Genomic DNA, 8,184 nt, shown 5'->3' on the forward strand with positions numbered 1-8,184 from the left:
TCGAGAAGGTGCCTGATAAATATTGTGCTTATGCTCTAGATGGGTCCGAAGATGGTGATTATGCTCTAGATTGGTCCAAAGATATACTATACAATCTCGACCAAAGTGATGTGCGAGGTAACATTATTTTACCTTATTCATTGCTTAAAATGAAGAGTATATTGACTATGTGACTATCGTAGTGTTGCATGACGATGGTAGTATGCATGATTTTATTTATGAATGTGTTGTTAAGAAATTGCAATTAGAGATATATCTATCTCTAATTGCACTAAAGAAATTACAAGTTACATTTCAAGGTACACATTATAATGGCACTAAAGAAATTAGATAGTTAGAAATTGCCATTGGTCTTTATAAAGAGAAAATAAATTTCTTGATTGCACCTTTGCACACTAGTGATATCATCGTAGGCATGCATTTTCATCATCAATTTAGCCCACGAATTGACTATGATACACCCATGATGTGATTGCACATCATAATGAAACTTTAACTCTTACATTGATGTTACGCATGAACTCTATTAATTATTAAAACACGCTTGTGTAGCATGTCTGCTAAACCACTATAAACCTCTGAACACAAAATTTTTTGATTATGGAGTAAGCCAAGATAATTGTGACTCTTCAACACTGCAATAGGCATCAACCATAAACTGTTGCAACAACCTTCCACCACGTAGCAAGCATGCATTTGTATCTGGACGAATTTGCAATCGATAAGCATAGTATTGTCATTGTCACACAATGACCATTTCTCAATGTACTCACTTGTGCATCAGCATAAGGGATTTTCAAGTGCCATCCGTCCTCCCCTCGTGGAAATAACATAACATACAAAAGAGGCATATAGCACCTATGCACATTAGAGATGCATTTGCATGTTCCTTCCAAGTATGCACATTAGAGATGCGTTTGTATGTTCCTTCCGAGTATGCAATAAAATATCACGACGACAAACATTACGATCGTCACCTTGACCAATCATGATTCCAGCAATCTCAAAAGCTATTGGGATCAAGTACTACCTAGATGTGCATTTCATCTCACATATAGTCAATTTCAATTCCAAACCTAGATTGTCACTCAACATTCTTCCAAATGGATTAGAAGTGTGCATCATGGATTAAAGTGCTTCCAGGGTCGTTAATTCTCAGATTCCATTCATGACACTTAGTCGATTTTCTAATTCGTGCTCAATATCACACATACAACTGTACAAACTGTGGCTTAGGATTGTACATATCATTGGGGACCAAGGACCCAATCCACTCCCATGCACCTTGAAAGTATAGACACTACTATTACAAAAGAGAGAGTCATCTATTTGTGCACCCAACGATGCAAAAGCCAACACACTATTATAAGCCCTGATGTTTACTCAAAAAATTTTACTTGTAGTGTCACTACCAATCAAAAGAGACCTTAATGGCTCAGGTGGTTCAACAAGTGAAGAAAGAGACACGCGCCCATGTTTACAACAATATTTGCCAAGAACTTGTCCACAACTCATCTTCTTTTCACTTGTCCGTAACCGTGCTCCACAAAACCCACACTCATGTGTCATCCCCCCTAATCGAATATACCGAAGGCCAAGTAGCTGGATGTATACCTTGTACAGGCGGGAGTTCATGGAGGATAGATAAAATCCCTCCCTTTCTTTTTTCAAATACATAAGAGGGAATTTCTCTAATACTCTCCTTATTATTGTATTAGCAAATGGCACTTCTCTCTCTTCATGGGCAGAAAAGGAAGACATTGTAATTGCATTACCCTCGTTTAATCTTCTAGCTACATTATAAGAGGTCCTATTTCTAGCAAACAAGGAAGCGACGGTACCTTCTTGTAAGTCTCAAACTTTCAACCAATGATATCCCTAAATAAACTCCACTTGCCATTTCCCTTGTTATTTCTTTCAAAAGATTCCTATTCCTAGCAATCTCACGGGCGAAAACTTCTACCACTCTTGTTGAATATCCTTTGATCTTCACCCAAGGCAATTCGAGAGCTAAGATTATCTCTTCTAATTGTAGTAGCAAATGATACTTCTCTCTTCCACGGATAGAAAATAAGGGCATTGTAGTTGCATCACCCTCATTTGCAAATTCTAATACACTCTCATCCTTTGCCACTACTCTCTGACCACCTACCAATACACTTTCAGCCTCTATCATTACTTTCTCACCATCTATTACTACTCTTAGACAATCTACCTCATCTCTCTCATCAAATATATTGGCTTCTTCATTAACTCCATTCAATGGTGCAAGTACTCTCTCACCATCTTCCACAGAAGAAGATAGCATCCTTGGATCACTTAGTACAACACCACTACTATCTCATTATTTGCCATAACACCCTGATTTTCCACCACTGCAGGAGGACCCTTGTTAAAAGAAATCGTGTTCATAGCCAATGTCGTGACTCTTCTAGTAAGAAGCCTTATTTCTAGCAATGAAGCATCGATACCTTCTCGTAAGTCAAACTTTCAGCCAATGACATCCCAGAATAAAGTCCATTTGTCATTTCCCTTATTATTTCTTTCAAAAGAGTCCTATTTCTAGCAATCTCACGGCAAACACTTCTAGCACTCTTGTTAAATATCCTTTTATCTCCACCCTGAGACCTCTTAGTGCTAGATTGAGGTAAATACATCAAAGTTTCTTTTGCTACTTGTTTTAATGCAAAAAAGGTATTGTTTTCTGCGAGAATCCTATGAGTCTCTTGCATCAATACATCACCGGTATTACAGGTAACATTATGCATCCTTGCATCATAACAATGAGGTTTAGTATCCCTTGACTCGTGTGCACATTTTATTTTTTGGTTTCTTCTTCTTTTCCTTGAAGCATTCAAGGAAATGGTTTGAACTCAAACTACTTGTCTCTACCATTCGTGCCATAAACCTAATTCCATCAAGTATTCAATTAGAAGGAGTGGCACATTGAGTATAAAGTCATTCCATCAAACTACCTCTCTACCATTCTTGCCATAAACCTAATTCCATCAAGTATTCAGTTAGAAGGAGTGGCACATTGAGTATAAAGGAAATGGTTTGAACTCAAACTACTTGTCTCTACCATTCTTGCCATAAACCTGATTCCATTAAGTATTCAATTAGAAGGAGTGGCACATTGAGTATAAAGTCATTTTCTTTATTATAAAATAGTAAACATTGAATAAAATTAATAAATTTTTTTAATAATATTTGTGTATACACATAATATACAATCCCTCAGGAGATTTTCTCCAATCTTCACATACATACTAAAAGATTATAAAGCTCTCTCTCTTTCTCTCTTAATATATAAAGATTATATATATATATATAATCTTTTATATATATATATATATATATATAACAAAACAAATCATTTTTTATTTAAAGAATCCAAAATCATTTTACTCTCTCTCTCTCTCTCTCTCTCTCTCTCTCTCTCTCTATATATATATATATATATATATTTAAAACAAAACAAATCATTCTACACTCTCCCTTTATCTTGTATACACTTTGTTTATATAAGACATTTTGTACATACATACATATACATATACATATACATATACATATACATATATATATATATATATATATATGTATGTATGTATGTATGTATGTATGTATGTATGTATGTATGTATGTATGTATGTATATATATATATATATGTATGTATGTATGTATGTATGTATGTATGTATGTATGTATGTATGTATACATATATATATATATATACATATATCTATATATATACATATATCTATATATATACATATATCTATATATATATATATATGTATATATATATGTCTATATATATGTATATATATATGTATATATATATATATGTATATATCTATATATCTATATATATATATATGTATATATCTATATATATATGTATATATGTATATATCTATATATATATGTATATCTATATAGATATATACATATATCTATATATATATGTATATATGTATATATCTATATATATATGTATATATGTATATAGATGTATATATACATATATATATAGATATATACATATATACATCTAGCGGTGGCAAGTACTTGAGGAGAAGAGCGAACGCTTGGTGATACACTTCAATAGTTTTTCTCCCTTGGGTAAACTCTAAGAATTCGTTCATCTTTGTTTCCAAAAAGCCGGGAGGATAGAATCTCTTCCTTAGGTAAATCTTGAGATCACTCCGTGTCTGGGTGTTCCGATCTAGACGGTTTGTCTCGCAGTGGTTTCTCCATGCCTTTCTAGCTATTTCTACTATCTTCAGTCTTGCAAGAGTCATTTTACTCTTCTCATTGTACCCGGTGACATCGAATTATTCTTCCATTGCTTTGATCCACTCCACAGCCTCGCCCAAGTTTTCCCCTTCACCCTTAAAAGGTCTAGGTTGTGATCTATGAAGACTTTTACGAACATCCAAGTCAAGCTCTTCCTCATCGAGTTGGGGGTCATCATTCCTACCACGACGACCTCGATCCATGATCCTATCAATACGAAAATTCTTGTTAAGTCCCTTTATTTATAATTCAAACCCGACTTTAGATCTAACTGATTCTGGGGTTCTTTAGATTGGTCAGCCCCCCACAGAGTCATGTTTGACCAGTCTCGATACGGTTAAAATGGTGCGCTTCCGATACGATGGGTGAGGACCGATGAAGCGGTCCTTGAGTGAAGTGCTAGGACACCTAAGGAGGATCCTAGAGGGTTCTGACCAAGCGATGCATGGGCTCACAGTTGCTAGGACACCCATGCGTACATCGAGGAAGATTTCGGATGGACAAAAAGGAAAGATTTTTGGGAACCAAGTTTTGATACTGGATCTCGTTTGTGGCCAGCTAGTCTTTCAACAGAGAGTCCAGAGGATATTATTGTAATACAATGGACTTGAAATTTTGGAAAATGATGATCAGAAATATTATGATTTCTATTGAAGGATTGTTTTAAAGCTAGTCGAATCTGTTATAAATGGTAATTTCATATTGGGTGTGTTTTGCATGAATCGCCGGCTAGGGGGCTTGGGAACTCTTTTCCTCGGTACCCGAGCAAAAACACAACCAAATCTTTATAAAGGAATCCCACCAATAATACAGTGGTCAGGTGGTTGGCTAACCGATGGGCCGGATGGGGCATGGATCGGAGGATTCCTGAGAAACAACTAGGTACAATTAATTACGTTAATTAGTTTAAATCTTGAGAAGACATTGTTCTGTGGGAAGGGATCAGCGGTGGCTGTGCCTCGTAAATGAGGAAAAAAGCGGTGATTCCATAGACCAAGTGCAAGTCTCTTCTTAATCTGACTATGTGACTTCAGGTTCGGTCAGATCAGTTTAGCTAGTTAAGACTTTGACTCATTAGAGTAATTCCCACGTTAGAAGATTTTTCCCATGGCGAAATCACCCGTGCCTTCTGGGTGAGGGGAGTCTTCCGGGCCCGGTCTCGGAGGGACTGCCTGGGCTAGCCTCTCGTCCCCCGGACATCCGCGGGCAAGGCCCCGAGTGTGGATCCCCGCCCCACACAGGAGGCTGACGTCGCTTCCGCCTACTGGCGCGGCAGGGCACCGTGGCTAGGGGCAGGGGCCTCACAGGGGTTGTTTTGCGATGAGGAAGGTCAGTTTGTCTTAGTCGTAAGCTCTTTTGTGTGTAAGGGATAGGAATGGGGATTTTGGTGCTCATTCCCTAAGATGGTCATCGCCCAGGTTTCTAAGATATTCGGCTACCCTGTTTCCCTGCTGGGGGGTAGTTCTTGCAATGGAAGATGCTGCTTCCATTAACCTTTATGGTTTCTAAGATATTCGGCTACCCTGTTTCCCTGCTGGGGGGTAGTTCTTGCAGTGGAAGATGCTGCTTCCGTTAACCTTTATGGGAGCGGTTGTTTAGGAGCGGTTGGTCTAGAATCTCTTCAGGATATACCTGAATAGGTTTCAGGCTAGAGACCGATGGACATGGTTCAAGGTAGGCGGTGGCAGGGTCATCTTCTAATTGCACTTGTTGGCATTCCCTGACCAACCTCTTGGGCGACGAGAAGTCTCTCCTTTTCCTCAAGGGGGTTAGGATACTTGGTCAGCTTTTTGGGTAGTTGGTACGTGTCAATAAGTTCTCTGGATCAGGCAACAGTGCATAGAAAATCTTCCTCTTCAGATGAAGAAGTTGATGCGTGAGTTGTAGTGCCGTCTTCCAAACTGCTCTTGATAACCACTCTGCTCTCTCTCCTTTACTAATCTTGGTGGCTTTCTTTTGTGAGCGCCGAGCCACTCGTGCTTGTTTAGGGGCTCTTGTTTGACCCTGGTTTTGCAATGTGGAAGCCCCTCTGTTGGTTTTGCATTCTTGTTATACCATTGAGCGGGACTGCTTGGATGAAGCCATCTCTAACACTCAGCAGGTTAAGGCTAGTGCTAGGATTAACTTCGTGAACCTTCCCCATTATCCCCGGTCTTAGCAAATAATCCTTATACATATGATCAATACCACACCCTACACACAATGGGGTCATGGCAAGGGCACCAGCAGAGGTACTTGCCATTCCCTTACTGTTGGGACACTCAACCACTTGGTGAGGTCCCGCATAATCATAGAGTTGTATGGGTGGTCATTTTGTCATCCGATTCATGTTTCTAGCCCATGATACTGGGGTTGCTAAGTACACAGAATACATTTGATCTCCCTCCATAACATAATGACTGAAGCGTTGTGAGGGTGGGCTTGTAGGCTCTTGGGTTTCATAAATAGAAACCTCCAGAATTTCCCCCTTGTTCCCATCTTCAAAGATTTTCGTCAAGGTTAGCTGACAAACTGGTGCAACTCTTGGCAGTAGAGGATGAGGTGGAAGAACCGGGGGTGGTAAGGGCATTTCAGGACCCTTAGAATTCCTCTATGGACCACTTCTTGGCCATGTTGAGGTGCATTATGATGTGTAGGTGCTGGTAAGGTAAGCGGTTTCCTAGGGTTAGCGGGAAATGCCTGAGGTAGAGCTCTAGCTAAGTCAACTTTCTGATGGTAGCAGTCGGAGACCTCACGATTTCCCCATTTGACACAATATGTACAGTAGAAGCTTGAACGGAGTCCCAGGTGTGGACACTCCATTCTGGTATGGTTGGCTTGACAGGTTGGGCACCATACAAGTTCTCCCCTAGGATAAAGATGAGGTTGGCCTCCCTTGTTGCGACCTTGGCTAGTTCTCCATTGCTGGGTTGGCCTCCCTGGTTGCGACCTTGGCCAGTTCTCCATTGCTGGGTCATTTGCTACATTAAAGCACCAAAGCCAATTGATGTGGTAAGGTAAGCGGTTTCCTAGGGTTAGCGAGAAATGCCTGAGGTAGAGCTCTAGCTAAGTCAACTTTCTGATGGTAGCAGTTGGAGACCTCATGATTTCCCCATTTGACACAATATGTACAGTAGAAGCTTGGACGGAGTCCCAGGTGTGGACACTCCGTTCTGGTATGGTTGGCTTGACAGGTTGGGCACCATACAAGTTCTCCCCTAGGAAAAAGATGAGGTTGGCCTCCCTGGTTGCGACCTTGGCCAGTTCTCCATTGTTGGGTCATTTGCTACATTAAAGCTTGGACGGAGTCCCAAGTGTGGACACTTCGTTCTGGTATGGTTGGCCTCCCTGGTTGCGACCTTGGCCAGTTCTCCATTGCTGGGTCATTTGCTACATTAAAGCAACAGAGCCAATTGCTTAAAGTTTTGTCACGACGTGGACTCCTTGTGTTTGCCATCAAGATTTGTGTTGGTAGTCTTAAAGGAAGCTTCTGATGTGCCTTTGTGGAGTTCTCATGAATGTGTTCCCTTGAAATTGTTCTTAAAATCCATGATGGGAACCTGTACAAAAGAGGCATAGACCAAATCCTATGCAAATGTGCCTCAGATCGTGAGCAGCAAGCAGTGTTAAGAGAATCACACTGTGGTATCAATACCACCAAAGGACACATGGGCGGAGAAATAATAGACTAGAAAATTTTGCAAGCAAGCCTGTGGTGGCCAACTATCATGAGGGATGCCAAAAGTGAAGCAAAGTAGTGTGATGTCTGTCAGCGGGGATGGGTCAACCTGGAGATTCCGATAGATTGCCCATCTTGCCCGTACCGCCGCAATCTCCATTCATAGTGGGGATTGGAGTTTGTTGGACCAATCAAGTCACCCACAAAAGGCAAAAAGATGTGA

Source organism: Cibotium barometz, chromosome 6, assembly GCF_041138505.1.
Source record: "Cibotium barometz isolate CiBa-2024 chromosome 6, ASM4113850v1, whole genome shotgun sequence".
In the NCBI taxonomy this organism is placed as follows: Eukaryota; Viridiplantae; Streptophyta; class Polypodiopsida; order Cyatheales; family Cibotiaceae; genus Cibotium; species Cibotium barometz.